General features: G+C 44.2%; 1 protein-coding gene across 9 annotated transcripts in view; it reads left to right on the top strand.

Moving 5' to 3' along the window:
- The first annotated feature begins 3931 nt into the window (after positions 1–3931).
- Positions 3932–18106, top strand: part of INPP4A (inositol polyphosphate-4-phosphatase type I A) — a 192851-nt gene continuing 178676 nt past the window's right edge. For 8 of the 9 annotated variants that reach the window (XM_073614663.1, XM_073614662.1, XM_073614665.1 and 5 more), the window contains exon 1: positions 3932–4107. The gene's annotated coding sequence lies outside the window, so the exon portion shown is untranslated. Of the gene's footprint in view, positions 4108–14712; positions 15170–18106 lie in introns of those variants that run through there. The other variant, XM_073614656.1, reaches the window with a different exon arrangement.

Below are 18106 nucleotides of genomic sequence, written 5' to 3'. Positions count from 1 at the left end.
GATTTTGAAAAAAGAATTTGGTTTTAAATGGACTAAGGAACTAAAGTACCTGGGTATTAAGCTAACTAACTCAATCCAAAAGATATTTACTATCAACTACATGCCTCTACTTGATGCTGTCAGACTAGATTGTAAGAGATTCTCTGGTAAGACCTTCTCATGGATCGGGCGTATTAATGTTATTAAAATGGTTTTATTACCCAAAATTATATATTACTTCCAGATGTTACCGGTGCCACTCCCCCAGTATTATTTGAGGAAGTTAAGAAAAATAATTATGACATTCATTTGGGAAAACAAAAGACCTAGAGTTTCCTTCCAGACACTGAAACAAAAGAAAATAGATGGCGGTTTGACAGTTCCCGACGTGCAGATTTATTACAAAGCGGTAGTACTATCAAGGGTGGCTGAATGGGCAAAGAAGAAAAATTAAAAAAAATGGGTGAAAATAGAGGAAAACACTAGCAACGCACAATTAGGCACTATAATTTGGAATCCCCCACACTTTAGATTCTTAGATAAGAGCACGCATGTCATAACACGAAATGTTTTTAGAATATGGGATGGGGTATACAAGAAAGTTAACGGGGAATACAATTCACCACTGATTACACTTATAGATAATAATTTTTTCGCTCCAGGTATGGAGAATATTAAAGGAAAAGAAGCACTTTGGGGGAAATCACAATTAAGAGAAATTATGAAAGAAGGAAAAATTATACCACTCCAACAACTTATACACGGAAGGAAACCACGGGGACTAGAGAGATGGCGATATCTCCAATTAAGTCACTTCATCAATACGCTACCACATCCGATCAGGTCGGGGGAACAATTGACAGACTTTGAGAGGTTATGTGATAGGGGAATTCCAAGGAATACAATATCTCAAATATACAAAATTTTGATGACCTCAGAAAAATTGGAGATACCGCCATTTATGGCGAAATGGGAGAGAGATTTAGGCACTAAGAAAGACTTAGTCACAATTAAAAGAATTTTGAAAATGATTGCTTTTTCAGCAATAGATACCCGAACGGTAGAAATGAACTACAAATGCATCAGTAGAAGCTACCTTACCCCGGAGATAACTAGTAGATACCAGAAAGGGCCAGCCAGTTGTTGGAGAGGATGCCAAGAAGTAGGTACAATGGGACACCTATGGTGGAACTGTCCCAAAATTAAAAAATTTTGGAGTAAAATACTAGGTTTAATTAAAGAGATCACGGGAATAGAGGTTGAAGAAGATCCCTGGGTGGTCCTGTTCCATGGGGGGGCAGGGGATCAAAAAAACTATAAACAGTCACTGGTACCGCAGCTACTGAATGCGGCAAAAAAGAACGATACCGAGGAATTGGCAGAGGAGAGAGTCCCCAGAGATATGGGAGTGGTTTGATGCTGTAGAGGAGACTTGTAATATGGAGACACTAGGGAATATGCTCAAGGAAATAGGAAGTGTGAACAGGGGCAGGTGGGATCGCTGGAAAAAATTCAAAAAAACATGGAGTTATGCCAAAGAATACAAAGCCTTAGACTAAAGGAGGAGAATAGAAGAAAAATAGACCTTGGAGAGGAGGGATGGGGAGGACCTGGGGAGGGAATGGGAGGGGACGGGGGGGGGGGACAGGGGTGGAAATAGAAGTAAAAGAAAGGGGAGAAAAAATTTAGAAATAGGGGTATGGTCAAGTATATAAATAGGAGAGGTACGAATTAGCATTTTTGATACTATGTTTATATTATCTTTGTTTTTCCTCTTTCTTTGATATAGCAAAAGGCCACAATGATGAGACTTGCGTGGGTTTTTGTTTAAACGAAAATGAACTGAAAAGTTGACTTAAGACCCCCGAAAAGGTTATCTGAAGTGGCAAAAAAAAAAAAGTAGAAACTAATTTTTTTTTCAAAGTTTTCAGGTCTTTTTATCATTTATATCGCAAAAAATAAAAACCGCAGAGGTGATCGAATACCACCAAAAGAAAGCTCTATTTGTGGGAAGAAAAGGACTCAAATTTCGTTTGGGTACAGCATTGCATGACCGCGCAATTACCATTTAAAGCAGCGCAGTGCCAAATTGTAAAGAGTGCTTTGGTCAGGAAGGGGGTAAAATCTTCCGGGGCTGAAGTGGTTAATGGCTGTGTGTTGAGTTATTTTGAGGGTACAGCAAATTTACACGGTTATACAAGCTGTACACTCACTACTTTATATTGTAGCAATGTAAAGATCAAAAGTGCATTTTATCTACAACTTTATAGATCAGACCAAAATGAGGGACAAATGAGGGAGAATGAGCGACATTGCTCCAAATCAGGGACAGTCCCTCCAAATCAGGCACAGTTGGGAGCTATATATATATATATATTTTGCATACTGTCAGCAGAGCAAGTGCAGTGTCACTATGGTGATATTGCACTACTATGCCCGTGATCAGAGGCAATGACTTGGCTACAATGATGTATGCCAGTGTCATCAGAGCAGCCAGCCATTGTACATGATCACCACTACAGCAGTATCCCCAATCGCACCAGTCCCAGCTGAGGGCCTTATTCACACACTCTGAAGAGTGATCTATGCTCGGATCATTCTTTAGAAAGCATTTGACAGGCGGTGAGGAGGTGTTGTATTGCCTGCTTTAACCCTTGAACCCGGCACAAGCGCCCCCTTTCACCTGAATGGGTCATAATTGGAGGGCACTACGCCTGCCAAAAGCGACTGGTGTTATAATTCCTAACACAGCTAGCAAAGCATTGCAGCCATGGCATCAGGGCTGGTGCAAGGATTTTTGACACCCTAGACCAGTGATGGCGAACCTTGGCACCCCAGATGTTTTGGAACTACATTTCCCATGATGCTCATGCACTCTGCAGTGTAGATGAGCATCATGGGAAATGTAGTTCCAAAACATCTGGGGTGCCAAGGTTCGCCATCACTGCCCTAGGAGAAACCTAATTTTGCCGCCCCCATTGGCTTCACCCCTGACACCACCCTCTTTGCCCTGCCCATGTGACAGGAGGTGGCACTATACAGGAAGCATCGGCTCTGCTTCCTCTAGCTCTACGTCTCTAATTACACTACCGACCAGACGAAGCAGTTGCCTAAAACTGAGTTAGTTACATGCTGCAGCCTGCAGAGCATGCATACACGGATGGGGAAATCAGTGGCCGGGCGCCCCTAGGCAGCAGTGCGCCCTAAGCGGCAGCCTAGTTTGCCTCGTGATAGCACTGGCCCTGCATGGCACGTGTACACCCCTGGACATTGCATCTAAAGGGGGAGAGTGCAGCTTGACCGACAAGGTTTTACTGCCCCCCAACCTCATGTATAAATGAGCCCTAATTGTGTAGCCGGTCACAGTGTCCCCAGTCACCATGCATTGCACGTGGTGGCGGGGCACTTTCAGAGTGTTGCCATTCACCTGAACGGGTCATGTTTTACGCCTGCTGAAAGCGGTTGTGGGTCAAAGCATTACGGCTGTGGTATGTACACACCTCTGGCTGCCGCCTTTTCTTGCTAAAGGGGGGAGATGTAAATGTGCGGCTCAACTGCAGGGTTTTCCACCCCCCCCAACCGCCAGTGTGAACGAGCCCTTTTAGATTCTTATGTGACTGATTCCAAACAGGAACCTGTGAGTGTACAAATATACAGTATGTATGTGATCTATGTATATGTCATATATGTATGCACCATGGATTGTATGTTTAGGGGTAAAGGTCAGGTGACCATGTGCCTGTCATTTTGTGACAGATAAAGATCCTGTTGTGCGATGTCTGTGACTTGTGAGTGCAGACAATGAAGTTCCAGTGATGGCTGATCTGTTTACATAAGATGCCTGTGCTGTGCATTGATGACAGAGATCACAGCTGTCAGTCTTCGCCGCCGGAGACACAAGCCAGCCTCTGACCTCATTGCTCACTACACCGACATTGAGCAAGGAGGAGGCGGGGACTGTGATGTCACAGGAGGGGGCGGAGCAGGAATCTGTGCTGGAGCTGTATGTAGCTGAGAGGAACGCATCATCAACCTGCAAGGAGTGGCAGCTTCTTCCCTGCTGCAAGACATCCTGATCTCCCCTGCAACAAGCAGATCCTCCCCGAGGATGGATGGGGCTCCTGTACGGTAGGTGCACCTATTGTGATGACTCGGATCTCTATGGTCAGGATCTGTGTGTGTGTGCTCTCCATGGAGCATCTCTGTCACCTCTGATGGAGGTAGTGTGGGCTCCTATAGGAGATCTGGGTACAGGCTGCTCCAATCCTTTCTTCTATTTATTATTGGTACTATATTTCTTATTTCTCATGTTCTTCAGTTTATATTGTCTCTACATCCTGATCTGTTTATTATTTGTCACTTTGCAGCAGTGAGGCCTCATTCACACCTGCAAACAAAGTCCTGCCTGCTGCATTTTTCATGCACTTTCATGAAAACGTGCGTTATGAAGTGTTCAGTGGTAACATAACCAACGCCAAGCTAAGGCCCCCATATAAACATGTGTTATGAAGTGTTCAGTGGTAACATAACCAACGCCAAGCTAAGGCCCCCATATAAATGTGCGTTATGAAGTGATTAGTGGTAACGTAACCAGCGCCAAGCTAAGGCCCCATAGAAACATGCGTTATGAAGTGATTAGTGGTAACGTAACCAACGCCAAGCTAAGGCCCCATAGAAACATGCGTTATGAAGTTATTAGTGGTAACGTAACCAACGCCAAGCTAAGGCCCCCATATAAATGTGCGTTATGAAGTGATTAGTGGTAACGTAACCAGCGCCAAGCTAAGGCCCCATAGAAACATGCGTTATGAAGTGATTAGTGGTAACGTAACCAACGCCAAGCTAAGGCCCCATAGAAACATGCGTTATGAAGTTATTAGTGGTAACGTAACCAACGCCAAGCTAAGGCCCCCATATAAATGTGCGTTATGAAGTGATTAGTGGTAACGTAACCAGCGCCAAGCTAAGGCCCCCATAGAAACATGCGTTATGAAGTGTTCAGTGGTAGCGTAACCAACGCCAAGCTAAGGCCCCCATATAAATGTGCGTTATGAAGTGATTAATGGTAACGTAACCAACGCCAAGCTAAGGCCCCATAGAAACATGCGTTATGAAGTGATTAGTGGTAACGTAACCAACGCCAAGCTAAGGCCCCCATATAAACATGCGTTATGAAGTGTTCAGTGGTAGCGTAACCAACGCCAAGCTAAGGCCCCATATAAACATGCGTTATGAAGTGTTCAGTGGTAGCGTAACCAACGCCAAGCTAAGGCCCCATATAAACATGCGTTATGAAGTGTTCAGTGGTAGCGTAACCAACGCCAAGCTAAGGCCCCATATAAACATGCATTATGAAGTGATTAGTGGTAACGTAACCAACGCCAAGCTAAGGCCCCCATATAAATGTGCGTTATGAAGTGTTCAGTAGTAGTGTAACCAACACCAAGCTAAGGCCCCCATATAAATGTGCGTTATGAAGTGATTAGTGATAGCATAAACAATGCCAAGCTAGGACCCCATATAAACGTGCGTTATGAAGTGATTAGTGGTAACGTAACCAACGCCAAGCTAAGGCCTCATATAAATGTGCGTTATGAAGTGTTCAGTGGTAACGTAACCAACTCCAAGCTAAGGCCTCATGAAACCGCACGTTATGAAGAGTGTGGTAGTAACACACCCAACGCCAACCTAATGCCTCATGAAAACATGTGTTATGAAGTGTTTAGTGATAGCTTAACCAATGGCAAGCTAAGGCCCCATGAAAACGTGCATTATAAAGAGTGGTAGTAACTAAGGATGAGCTCAGGCGTGTTCGCAACTAGCACATGTAGAGCCTGCCGGGAAGTCGGCACTGCACAGCGCTAATCACAAGCAGTGAGACATTTTCCCGATGCACGGCTGCAGAGATCGTGGAATGTATCACTGCCTGTGATTAGCGCTGTGCAGTGCCGACTTCCTGGCGTACACTGCTTGTGCTAGTTGCGCACACGCCTGAGCTCATCCTTAGTAGTAACACACCCAGCGCCAACCTAAGGCCTCATGGAAACGCACATTATTTAGCGTTCAGTGGTCATGCACTGGACACAAACCTAAGGCCTCATGCACACAGGGCGTCAGTTCATCCCCTCTGAATGCCACAACTCCTGGCAGGGGAAAAGCTGCCTAAAAAAAACAAGCATTTTGCAGACACGTTTAGACGCATTAAGTGTTTTAGCATTAATGGATTCGTTTGGGCAAAAAGCACCTACAAAAGAGGCATTTTGTTGCTAGAAAATTACTTATATATTGCATTGACCACCATTTTATTCTCTAGGGCCTCTACTAAAAAAAAAAAGTAAAATAAAAGATTTATTTTATTTTTTTAGCAGAGGCCCTAGAGAATAAAATGGTGTTTGTTGCAATTTTTTTTATGTCACATGGTATTTGCGCAGTGTTTTTTCAATGCCATTTTTTTTTTTTTTTTTTTTTTTGGAAAACACACTTTAATGAATTTTAATGCAAAATAACAGATGTGAACCAATTCTTACTAAGGTTGCAATCACACCTGGATGATTTGGTGCTGTATAAAAATGGAAAAAAAGTTTCCTTCATCTTTGATGTGATTTTATGGAGATGCACATTTTATAGAGTTTAGTGGTAATGAATAAAGTCCATGGAAAGGCCACCACATGTGTCACAATCTCCTTTAGATTTCCCATCAACTATGTACTATAAGGGCCTGTGCATTGATTACAAACTGTATGAACTGTTTATATATGCCCTCATATTACATCATTTTGGTAAATTTAAAAAGACGATTGTACAATCAAATTGTAACATGGTGACCCTAAAGCTGACCAAACGCTGTACAATCTCCTTTAGCCCTATCATCACCTATGTAGTGCAAGGGCCTCCCTGATTGGATACTAATTGAATGCATTGTTTAGGTATGTCTTTTATATTACATTGTTTTGGTAAATTTAAAGAGGTTATACAATCAGATTGTAGATCTCTGTACAATGTATGGCCACCTTAAGCATCAACCAACAACTGTGTACTGCAGGGTCTGTCTGATTTGGATAGATTAGGTAAGTCCTCCATATTACATTGGTTTTGGGTAAGCGAAAGTTGATTGTATGGTGATCCTAAAGCTTGATGCACACTATACAATTTTCCTTAGATTTACCAAAACCATATAATATATGAGGTCAAACCTCAACACTTTCAATTTGTATGCAATCAGGCAGACCCTTACACTACATAGTTGAAGGTAAATCTAAAGGAAATCGAACAACAAAAGTTGTATAGTGTGTATCCAGCTTAAAGCTAGATACACACTATACCACTATACTATAGCCAGCTTAAAGCTGGATACACACTATACAACTTTTGTTGTTCGATTTCCATTAGATTTACCAAAACCATGTAGTGTAAGGACCTGCCTGATTGCATACAAATTGAAAGTGTTGAGGTTTGACCTCATACATTATATGGTTTTGGTAAATCTAAAGAAAATTGTATAGTGTGTATGGCCCCTAAGGCCCCCTTCACATAGGGCAGACTGCGTTCCAATCAGCAGGGGATTCGCTCACAGATCTTCTGCTGATAGGAGCAGAGCCAACAGATCTGTGTATGCTCAGTTATGGGTGGCTGGGTGTAAATGGACGTCACTGTCCTATTACACCTGACTGCCTTCCGATCCGATCTGCCTACATGGGGAACGGATCCTCCTCTATTTAGTTTTTAGCGGACTGGATCTGAGATAGGCGGGTGTAAATGGACAAAAGTCAGTTTACACCGCCGGTCCATAGAGGTAACTGGACCTTCTGATCCGCTCCGCTTGAAAAACTGACAGGCGGACCTGAATGGATCCAGTTGTGTGAAAGGGGCCTAAATGTGGCCATACACTATACAATCTCCTTTTAGATTTCACAAAACGATAGAATCTATTCAATCTGGCAGGCTCTTGCACTACATAGTTGATGGTCGATCTAATGAAGATTGTATGGTGAGCTTAAAACACACTGGGGGAGGTTTACTGAAACTGGAGTGTGCAAAATCTGGTGCAGCTCTGCATGGTAGCCAATCAGCTTCTAACTTATATATATTCAATCAAGCTTTGACAATAAAACCTGGAAGCTGATTGGTTTCTATGCAGAGCTGCACCAGATTTTGCACTCTCCGGTTTTAGTAAATCTGCCTCTCTGTACAGAGAGTTGTGTTCCTATAAAGCCTTCTCCCCATAAAATGGAATTGTACTTACCTAGGCCTGGCAGTGGATGTGGGGCGTTGATGTCGGGTATACAGTAGTGTTCAGGGAAGGCTTCACCAGTCCTAACAGGCCACGTTGGTCTTCTTGTAGATGGAAGTGGTTGGTGATTTCTATTCTGCTTTCAATTCAGAAATGATTCTTTTCTGTTTTAAAAACGTTTGCTAGTTTTAAATGTGCAAATTTAGGCCTCATTCACATGGTGCATATGAATCTACACACCCGCACCCATGTCAGATTGATGTCCTGATTGACAGCAATGGGACTCTTCTGCATGGAAAACCTTTGCGCCCCTATATACGCCCCCTGTGAACGAGGCCTTAAAAATACTGATATATTGCATCAGCTGTTCTCCTAAGTGGTAATGATGACGTCATCTGTATGAGCTCAGATAGTACATAGTTATTGTAAAAATATGGACACACTTCTGAGATGCTGTACATTCATTCATCGGTCATTTATGTAGTAAATCTGGTTGGCAGAGCTCAGTACTTATCTATAATTTTTGCAGGTTGAATTTCGTTATTCATATATTTTCGTGTAGTACGATACATGGGTTAGGTGTTTAAGCCCTTGTTCACATTAAATGTGACTCCGAAATTTTGTGCAACGTCATCTGAAATCGCACGATTTCAAAGCCTGCATGTCAGTGCGACTTTGAAGACATCTGTGCGGCTTCATGCACAGATGTCTATGCAAGTCGCACCGGAAATTGCCAAAAGTAGTGCAGGAACTACTTTTTCAAATCAGTGAGGCACCGCAAAGTCAGCGTTGCCCTGATTTGGACAGTGCCATTGCTGGGTGCGACTTGTAATGTGATTCGTTGGCCCTGTTAAATTGCATGACAAGTCACTCCAATGTGAACAGGGGCTTAAAGTGGTTGTACACTGCAGGTGTTGGGGGGGTTTAGGTGGATAAAATAAAAAAATCCCCTGCAAGGCAATGTCATAATGTGCCAGTATGCATCGCATATGAGAGATTTACCTTAGAATAAATCCCTGTCACTGCTGAGAGGGCTGACCTCTTCACCCGGTCTTCCTTCTGGGTTTGCGTCTTCTGGCTACATGAGTGATTGGGGGCGTGATGATGTCACTCCCGCTCATATGTGCGGGAGCCGCCATTTATGGTACAGGCTCTGAAGGTCTGGTACTGTATTCCGGACCTTCAGAGTGCATGCGTCGGTAATGTCACCAGCTTCATGCACTTTGAAAATCTCCTAGGACAGGGATATGCAATTAGCGGACCTCCAGCTGTTGCAGAACTACAACTCCCATGAGGCATAGCAAGACTCTGACAGCCACAAGCATCACACCCAGAGGCAGAGGCATGATGGGACTTGTAGTTTTGCAATAGCTGGAGGTCCGTTAATTGCATATCCCTGTCCTAGGAGATATTCGCAGTACCTACAGGTTAGCCTTACTATAGGCTTGCCTGTAGGTACAAGTGGTAGAACTGAGTTTACTACCACTTTGAGGCTTTTCCACACCAAATGTGTTGGGGCAGTGCTGGTGCCACAACACATAGAGAAAGCAAAAACGCTTCTCGTCTATGACCTCAGTTTCCCCCACAGTGATTGCTCACACCATGGTGCAGAACCATCAGTTTTTCTGCAAGGGCACAAAAAAATAAAAAAATTGTGCCCTGTCTACACCACAACACTGGTATCACGTGCAGATTTTTGTATGTGTATGCAGTTTTCTGCACTGGAAAAAGACTGATATGACATCAACGTTGGTGTAAACAGGGCACATGAAAACTGATGTCTCTGCAAGTGAAATCTGGGTGGTTTTCATGCATGTATGGTGTGAATGTGATTACCATGAAGAGGGGTGACCCTGGGTATAGTACAAGTCAGCCTTTTTGTTGGCCAAATGATTAATTCATCCTTTCCATTTATTAGGTATTCGTTACATAAGACACCATCATGAACTGAAGAGGTGGACATGACATCCTCGAGTTTGAAGTTGGACTGTAATATGATGGCCTTGAAAAAATTCTGCTCTGAGGCCATTATTACTGCCCTCCAGGACTAAGGTTGGGTTCACACTGCGGAACGGAGCGGCTCACAGCAGGGGTCCGGTGCGTCTCTGTTCACCGTTTAAGGTCCAATTTTTGGTTTGAATTTTGGGCTAAAGTCAGACTAGAAGACGCACAGGACTCCTGTGCAATTTGCTCCACAGCCGCAATGGAGATATGTGAACTGTCTCCATAGAGAGCCGGTCACAATCTCCTGACATGCAAATTCGCAATAGTGTGAACCCAGGTGGGGTTATTCTTGATTATCTCCACGTAGAACTTGCAGCTACTACAGCTCTTTACTTGGCTAGGAAAACAATAGTGCAGCTTTGACTATCTCCCTAACCTCCAGCAACTCACCTTTTTTAATTCTGTCCTACATTTAGAAAGTTCAACCTACACCCACGGAGGTAGCTCCCCAAAAATTTGAGAAAATATGGCATGGTTGGCTTATAGCTTTATTAAACACAAAACCAAAAATACAATATGTTGTAGCTTACCAATCATTAGATGTGGTGGCTGCATTCATTTTTTTTTTTTATTTTTGGTTTTTATTTTTTTTTACCTCTGTTTACCTGGTTTTCACCTGGTGATCTTGTCAATAACACTCCTTCTGTATTAAATGGCCCCACTCTGGGTGACATAGTACAGGGGACAGCAGCATTGTCAGTTATGGGCAAGGGTTTCCAAACAATCAAAACAAAGGGCCAGTTTACTGCCCTTCAAACTTTAGGGGGGCCGGACTGTGGCCAGTGGGAGTTTAAAATTCCCTGGCATCGTTGGGAGGAAACCATGCCCATAGGCTTGGAGGTTAGTGGGAGTAAAAATTGACATTAGTGTCGGTGGGGAAAATGTGTTCCCCATCTCTGGTATCAGTGGAAGAAATAGTGCCCCATCATTGATTCCAGTGGGAAGAATTAGTTCCCCATCTCTGTTATCAGTGGAAAAAATAGTGTCCCATAATTGATGCCAGTGAGGGAATTAGTTCCCCATCTGTATCAGTGGAAGAAAATTAAATAGTGCCCTATCATTGGTGTCAGTGGGAGAATTAGTTCCCCATCTCTGGTGTCAGTGGAAGAAATAGTGACCCATAATTGGTGCCAGTGGCAGGAATAGTGACCCATAACTGGTATCAGTATCCCCATTGTTGATGTCAGTACTAGCATATTTAAATACCCTAACAAATTGAAGCCAAGCTAATAATTTAAAATCAGTCACAGCAAACAGTTTTTTCCCTTTATGGGATAATGGTTTCACACAAACAAAAACTGATCATTGTAAGCACCCCGCTAGTTTTAAATGGTTTGTCTCATCGCTGTAACTGATACATTGTGTAGGAGAGCTTGTTCTGTTGAACAGATTTGCTGGCTGTTTTACCAGATGAAAATAGAAGAAAGAAAGCAAAATAAGAAAACTAATGCTGCAATCATATCTAGGGTTTGGTAAGCTACAATATAAAAAAATGTATGCTTTCGGGTTTAACTCCGCTTTAACTATCCTACTCTTGGCCCCCTCCCCCCCCCCGTTCTAGTCATGCAGACTCTGACTTTTATTGTCCTCAAAATAGATGACCCATACCCCTTGACATCCAATAATTCATATTACTAGTATACATGATGTATACTAGTAAAGCTGGCCATAAATACAGTTAGGGTTGTTTTGTTTTTTTGTTTTTTTTTTTATCCTCCAGGCAGCAGAGTAAAGGGGGAAAAAAAAAAGTGAATGGAGGAATCACACCCACCAAGATGTTTTGTATTTTGCCAGTTGCAGCTGTTGGAGTGGCTGTACCCGCTGAACGAGTATAATTTTCCAACATCTTCTTCGACAAAGGTCAATCAAACAATCGACTTCTGTTGAGCAGAGATGCAAATAGCAAATAAAGAAAAAATTATATAGCGCATATAGTAGCAACACTAATCATTGTAATTGAATGTCTTTAAAAATTACCTTTCCTTTTCAATCTACAGCCAATGTAATTTTCTGAGAATGCATTGCAATATGGCTACCTGGAGTTTTCTGTACAGAGTGTGTACTGACCACTCCCAATAAACATCATTTCCTGCTTGTGATTGGCTCACCAATTTTACCAGAAGTTTGCCTAAGATACAAGTCAGATTTCAGGCATCCCCTGCAACAAAAATGTAATTTTTGGAGAGATACGTTCAATAAGAGCATGTCTAAAGGGATGCAGGTCCAGCAGATTTCCTTATTAGAGCCCTGCAGCTGCACACCTGACAGTTAATTATGAAACCGCTCCCATTAGACCCACTCAGGACAGAGGCACAAACAAACACACAGGGATTTCTTCAGAATAACAAAATGTAGAAATCTGCAATAAAGTTTGCTATAATCCTTGCAATGTACATCACCCACAGGGGGGAATGTTTTTTTTTTTTTTTTCCTCAACAAAAGTGGAGTTACACTTTAACTTAAAGGGGTTGTAAACCCTTTGTTATAAAAAAAAAAAAAAAACATCATACTTACCTCCACTGTGCAGTTTGTTTTGCACAGAGTGGCCCAGATCCTTGCCTTCTGGGGTCCCCCAATGGCGCTCACGGCTCCTCCCCACATCAGGAAACCCCCTAGGAGAAGCACTCTCCCTGGGGGTTACCGTGCAGGCGCGCTCCCGAGTCCATCATTTGCGTCCATACACAGAATGCTGGTCTCGGCCCCGCCCCTGGCACCTGCGTCATTGGATTTGATTGACAGCAGCGGGAGCCAATGGCTGCGCTGCTATCAATCTATCCAATCAAGAGATGAGACCCCGGCCAGAGAGGGTGTGCGCACGTCTGCAGCATGGGAACAAACGAGCTCAGGGGAGTAAATTAGATCCATAGTTACTTTATCATCACAAATACATTCTTTCATTTGGGCTCCATACATATTTGTGTGCTGCCATGCACAAAAACACGTGTTACTCATACGTTTTGGTGTGATGTGTGTGGAAAAAAAATGTACATGTGCGTTAGGCAGCCCAATCACATGAATAGGTTGCCCAATACAACACATGGAAAACGCTCATCTGTGCACATGCATTGCAGCAGTAGCTCATAGATGTGCACTGAGCCTGAATGTATTTCTTATGTTTACACGTCCTGATCATTTCACTTATTTACACTGAATAATTAAATTCTTGGTATTTTAACCACATCCCACCCGGCCCATAGTAAAATGACAGCCAGGCGGTGGCTCTCCTGTTCTGACTGGACCACATATGATGTCCTTCAGAACAAGCCGCTTGTGTGCGCCCCTGGGAGAGGCACACCGCATCTCTGATCACGGTAAAGAGCCTGTGATGTACAGTACGGTCTTTACCATGTGATCAGCTGTGTCCAATCAGCTGATCACAGCGTAACTAGGAAGTGCCGGTTATAGGCATTCCTCTATTTATGCTGACAGCGTGTGAGTAGAGGAGACCTAATAAGTGACTCTCCTGACAGGGGGATCTGCACTGATAATCAGTGCACTGATTATCAGTGCAGCCCCATCAGTGCCTGTCAGTGCCCATAAAGGCTGCATATTAGTGCCTTCTCATCAGTGAAGGAGAAAACTTACTTATTTACAAAATGTTATAACAGAAACAAAGAAACTTTTTTTTTCTCAACTCGCCTTTCAAGACAACCTTGGAGAGAGCGTAGCTCTGCCTTCTTCACAGGAAACACATGCAGCCTTTAAATCCCTCCTCTTCCACCATGGCCTCAGCTGCACTCTCTCCAAGGTTGAGGAGTGTCAGGCTTACCTTTTTTGTTTTCTTTTACCGACCATCCAGCAACCCCCCCCCCCCCCCCCAGGGGCGGGGGGTGTCCTGGTGTCCCCAGTCTCTCCATCTCAGGGAAGTTAGGGCCCTCAGGAGGTGCGGCGTCTCTGTGCCTGGATTCCGCTGTGTTTGGAGATGGCTCTGGTGCTTGAGGCGGGTGCTGCTGCAGGTCAGCGGCATGTCCTGCATCTCGGCTCTGGGTCCCGGCCGGCGAGTGTGCGTCAGTCCTGGTGACACGGCTTCCTGAGGGGGCATGGCCCTGCTTGTTCCAAGCGCCTGGAACGCAGAGACCATGGGGCGGGTCAGATGACCTACGCTTATGTTTCCGGCCCTCGCTGATGACGCGGGGGCCGGGAAAAGTTTCAAAATCCTGTGAGTTTTCTTTCTGGCTGCTGTTTTCCCTTTACAATGGATGAGAGCAAAACAGCCATGGCGGATGCAGGTGCCCTTAGCACCGGTCAAGCCCAGGTAAGTGAGGTGCAGTGGTGCCTTTTTCTGATCCTTATGGGCTTTGGGTGATTTGTTTGTTTCCTCCATGAGGGGAGCCTGCAGCTTCAGGGTCAGAGGTTACTTCACTCGGACCCTGCAGCGTGGACTGGGTGACTCCCTTTCAATTCTGCTTGGGGTTTTTCTGTGTTTCTCTGGCCTGGTGGTAGGGTCTGTTAGGCACTAATGTTCTGTATTGTTAGGGACACTAGGCTTAGTTTAAATTGTTTGTCATTGCAGGAAAAAGCATTAGGAAAAACTAAGCATGTAAATCCACCAAGCCAGAGGAAATGTCCTTCTTGCAAGAACCCTCTTAGAGATTCGTGGCAGAAGGCAATGTGCAGATCCTGTATTAAAGACCTGGCAGAGGAAGAAACATCCCAGCAATACAAGGACTTATTCTCCTCTGTAAGGGAACTTACAAACTCGTGTTTTTGGTACAGAACCCAGCAGTTCAGGTTGAGCCCCATAATCCACCTCTTAGTCCTAAAGCATCCTCATCCAGACTAGTGGAAACGGAGGACTTCGGTGACTATGGAGAAAGTACTCTCCTCTTACTCAGGGACTCAGACGAGGAGGAAGAGGAAGACGATAGCAGAAACTCTCGGTACAAGCTATCCCTAGAGGAAGTGGATGACCTCTTAAGAGCAATCTATACTACTCTTGAAATTCAGGAAGAAAAGGTAAAATTGTCAGTACACGATAAAATGTACCAGGGTCTGGATGAATCTAAACACAAAGTGTTTCCAGTTCATAGGGTCCTATCAGAGTCAGTAAAGAAAGAATGGAAGGACCCTGAGAGGGCAGCTTTTTTTCTCCAAGACCCTTAGGAGAAGGTATCCATTCGAAGATAAAGACTCTGAATTTTGGAACAAGAAACCACGGGTAGATGCGGCCTTCTCGCAGGTTTCTAGACGCACAGACCTTGCGTTTGATGACATGGGGGTACTGAAGGACCCAAATGGACAAGAAGAGACTCCTTTCTTAAAAAAGCTTGGGATGCTACATCAGTCAGTCTCAAACTTGCTATGGCTTCCACGGTTGTAGCAAGGAACCTGGAATGCTGGGTGGAAAAGCTGAGAAGCCATGTTGAAGCAGGCACACCACGCAAAGATTTGTTAGCGTCCTTTCCCCTGATACTAAAAGCTGTTAAGTATATGGCTGATGCATTAGCTGAGTCAGTTAAGTTGGCGGCAAGGTCATCAGCACTGGTGAACTTAGCCAGACGTGCGGTCTGGCTAAAGACCTGGTCTGGGGATACAGCTTCCAAGGTTAAACTGCGCAGTTTACCTTTTTCAGGTGATTTCCTTTTTGGCCCAGACCTTGAAACACTCTTAGATAGGACAGCCGACAAGAAAAAGGCTTTTCCCTGCCAAAAACAGCCGATTAAAAATAATTTTGCTGTTCAACAGCCCCATAAGAGTAAGGAGCAGGACCGTAAGAGCCGTTGGGTCTCCCAAAAAGGGTAAGCGAAGAGGAGGAGTTCTTTTGAGATCTCCCCCAGAACAGCCCTCTAAAAGTAAGTGACAATCCCCCCCCCCCCCCCCCCCCCCGTAGGGGGAAGATTGTCAGCTTTTCACCTACAGTGGAATATGACATCTATGATGCTTTTCACAAACAGACTTGTAGATCAGGGATACAGGCTGGAATTTTCAGAGCCGCCCCCAAGCAGATTTTGTGTTACAGCCCTACCAAAAGACCAGGAAAAAGCTTCTGCAATGGTGAACTTACTGCATGATCTAATTCAGCAAGAAGTGATCATCCAGGTCCCAAAAAATCAGGAGGGCAGGGGCTTCTACTCTCATATATTACTGGTAAAGAAGCCTCACTTGATCTTGAACTTAAAGATCTTAAACAAATCAATACGGTACAAACATTTCAGGATGGATACAATCTTTTCAATTACAAAGTTACTGACTCCAGGCTGTTTTCTGGCATCTCTGGATTTAAGAGATGCTTATCTTCATGTTCCGATAAATCAGACTTCTCAACAGTTTCTACGCCTGGCAGTGGATCTGGGGAACTCGGTATGGCACCTTAAATTCAGAGCTCTACCATTCGGACTTTCATCCTCCCCCAGGATCTTCACAAAAATTATGGCGGAAGCTCTGGAACCTCTAAAGTTGAAAGGGATTTCAGTTGTCCCCGATCTGGACGACCTGTTGTTCTTTGCAGATTCCAAAGAACAAATCCTAGGAACTAAGAACTTAGGGTGGCTCCTAAATTTGGAAAAATCCAATCTGGAACCCTCACAGGAGATGAAATTCTTAGGCTACACCATAAACTCGATACTTCAAAAAGTCTTTTCACCGCAGGAAAAAAGGGAAAAGATCCAATCAGCGGTGAAACAGGTTCAGAACAACCAATCAGTATCAGTCAGGTCAGCTATGGCGGTGTTGGGCCTTCTTACAGCATTGATTCCCGCCATTCAGTGGGCCAGATTGCATTCAAGGCCCCTCCAGTTATACATTCTGCGCAGTTGGTCATACCAGGAACCATTAGAAAAACAGGTAAACCTTTCCTTAAAAGTCAAGAGGGCTCTCTGGTGGTGGAGAAATCCATCCAACCTGACAAAAGGCCTTTCTTGGGTCTTTCCCCTGGATAAGCGTCTAACGACGGACGCGAGTTCCTGGGGCTGGGGAGCCCACCTGGATGGTCAGACCTCACAGGGGGTCTGGTCCAAGTCGGAAGCCCAAAATTCCTCAAACTGAAGGCAATTTTTTTGGGTCTCCTAGCCTTTCAAGATTTAGTGAAGGGCCATCATGTTCAGGTACTGTCAGACAACACAACTGCAGTAGCCTACATAATGAAACAAGTGGGAACCGGAGTAAAAGGCTCCTAGAGTTGGCCAGTCAATTACTGACCTGGGCGGAACAGAACGTGGCCTCATTATCAGCAGTTCATCTGAAAGGTTCTCAGAATCTGCTAGCAGATCTTCTAAGCAGACGGAAATTGGTGGAAGCAGAATGGAGCTTAAATCAAGAAGTCTTCCTGATGATCTCCAAAGCTTGGGGGAAACCCCAAATAGATTTGTTTGCTAACCAACAAAACTCAAAAGTACGAAAATTCTTCTCTCTCCACCGAGGAGATCAAGCAGTAGGCGTAGATGCTTTCGCCCATCCGTAGCATTACCAGCTGTGCTATGCTTTTCCCCCTTTTCCTCTGATACCACTGGTCTTAAGGAAGTTCAGAGAAGAAAAGACCAATCTGATCCTGGTCACTCCCTTCTGGCCAAAAAGGCCTTGGTTCGCAGCTCTGTTAAATCTAGCCACGGAACCTCCTAGGAAGCTACCATCCAGAAAAGCTCTTCTATCGCAGGGGTCAGTGAACCATCCAGAAGTGGATTATTTTCAGTTAACCGCTTGGTTTCCGAAGAAAACCTCTTGAAGGCAAAAGGACTATCTGATAAAGTAGTAAAGACCCTTCTTTCAAGTAGAAAAGAGGTCACTCGGGCAATATACATGAAGGTCTGGAAAAAATTTAACTCCAGGTGTGCCTCTAAAGGCCTCCAGGTTAAGAGTTCAGTATCAGTTCTTGAATTTCTCCATGAGGGAATGGAGATGGGACTGGCAGCCAGCACCCTGAAAACTCAGGTGGCGGCTTTATCTGTTTATTTTGAA

The sequence above is a fragment of the Aquarana catesbeiana genome, linkage group LG02 (assembly GCF_042186555.1).
Source record: "Aquarana catesbeiana isolate 2022-GZ linkage group LG02, ASM4218655v1, whole genome shotgun sequence".
Lineage (NCBI taxonomy): Eukaryota > Metazoa > Chordata > Amphibia > Anura > Ranidae > Aquarana > Aquarana catesbeiana.
This window is presented reverse-complemented; position numbering and strand designations above follow the sequence as displayed.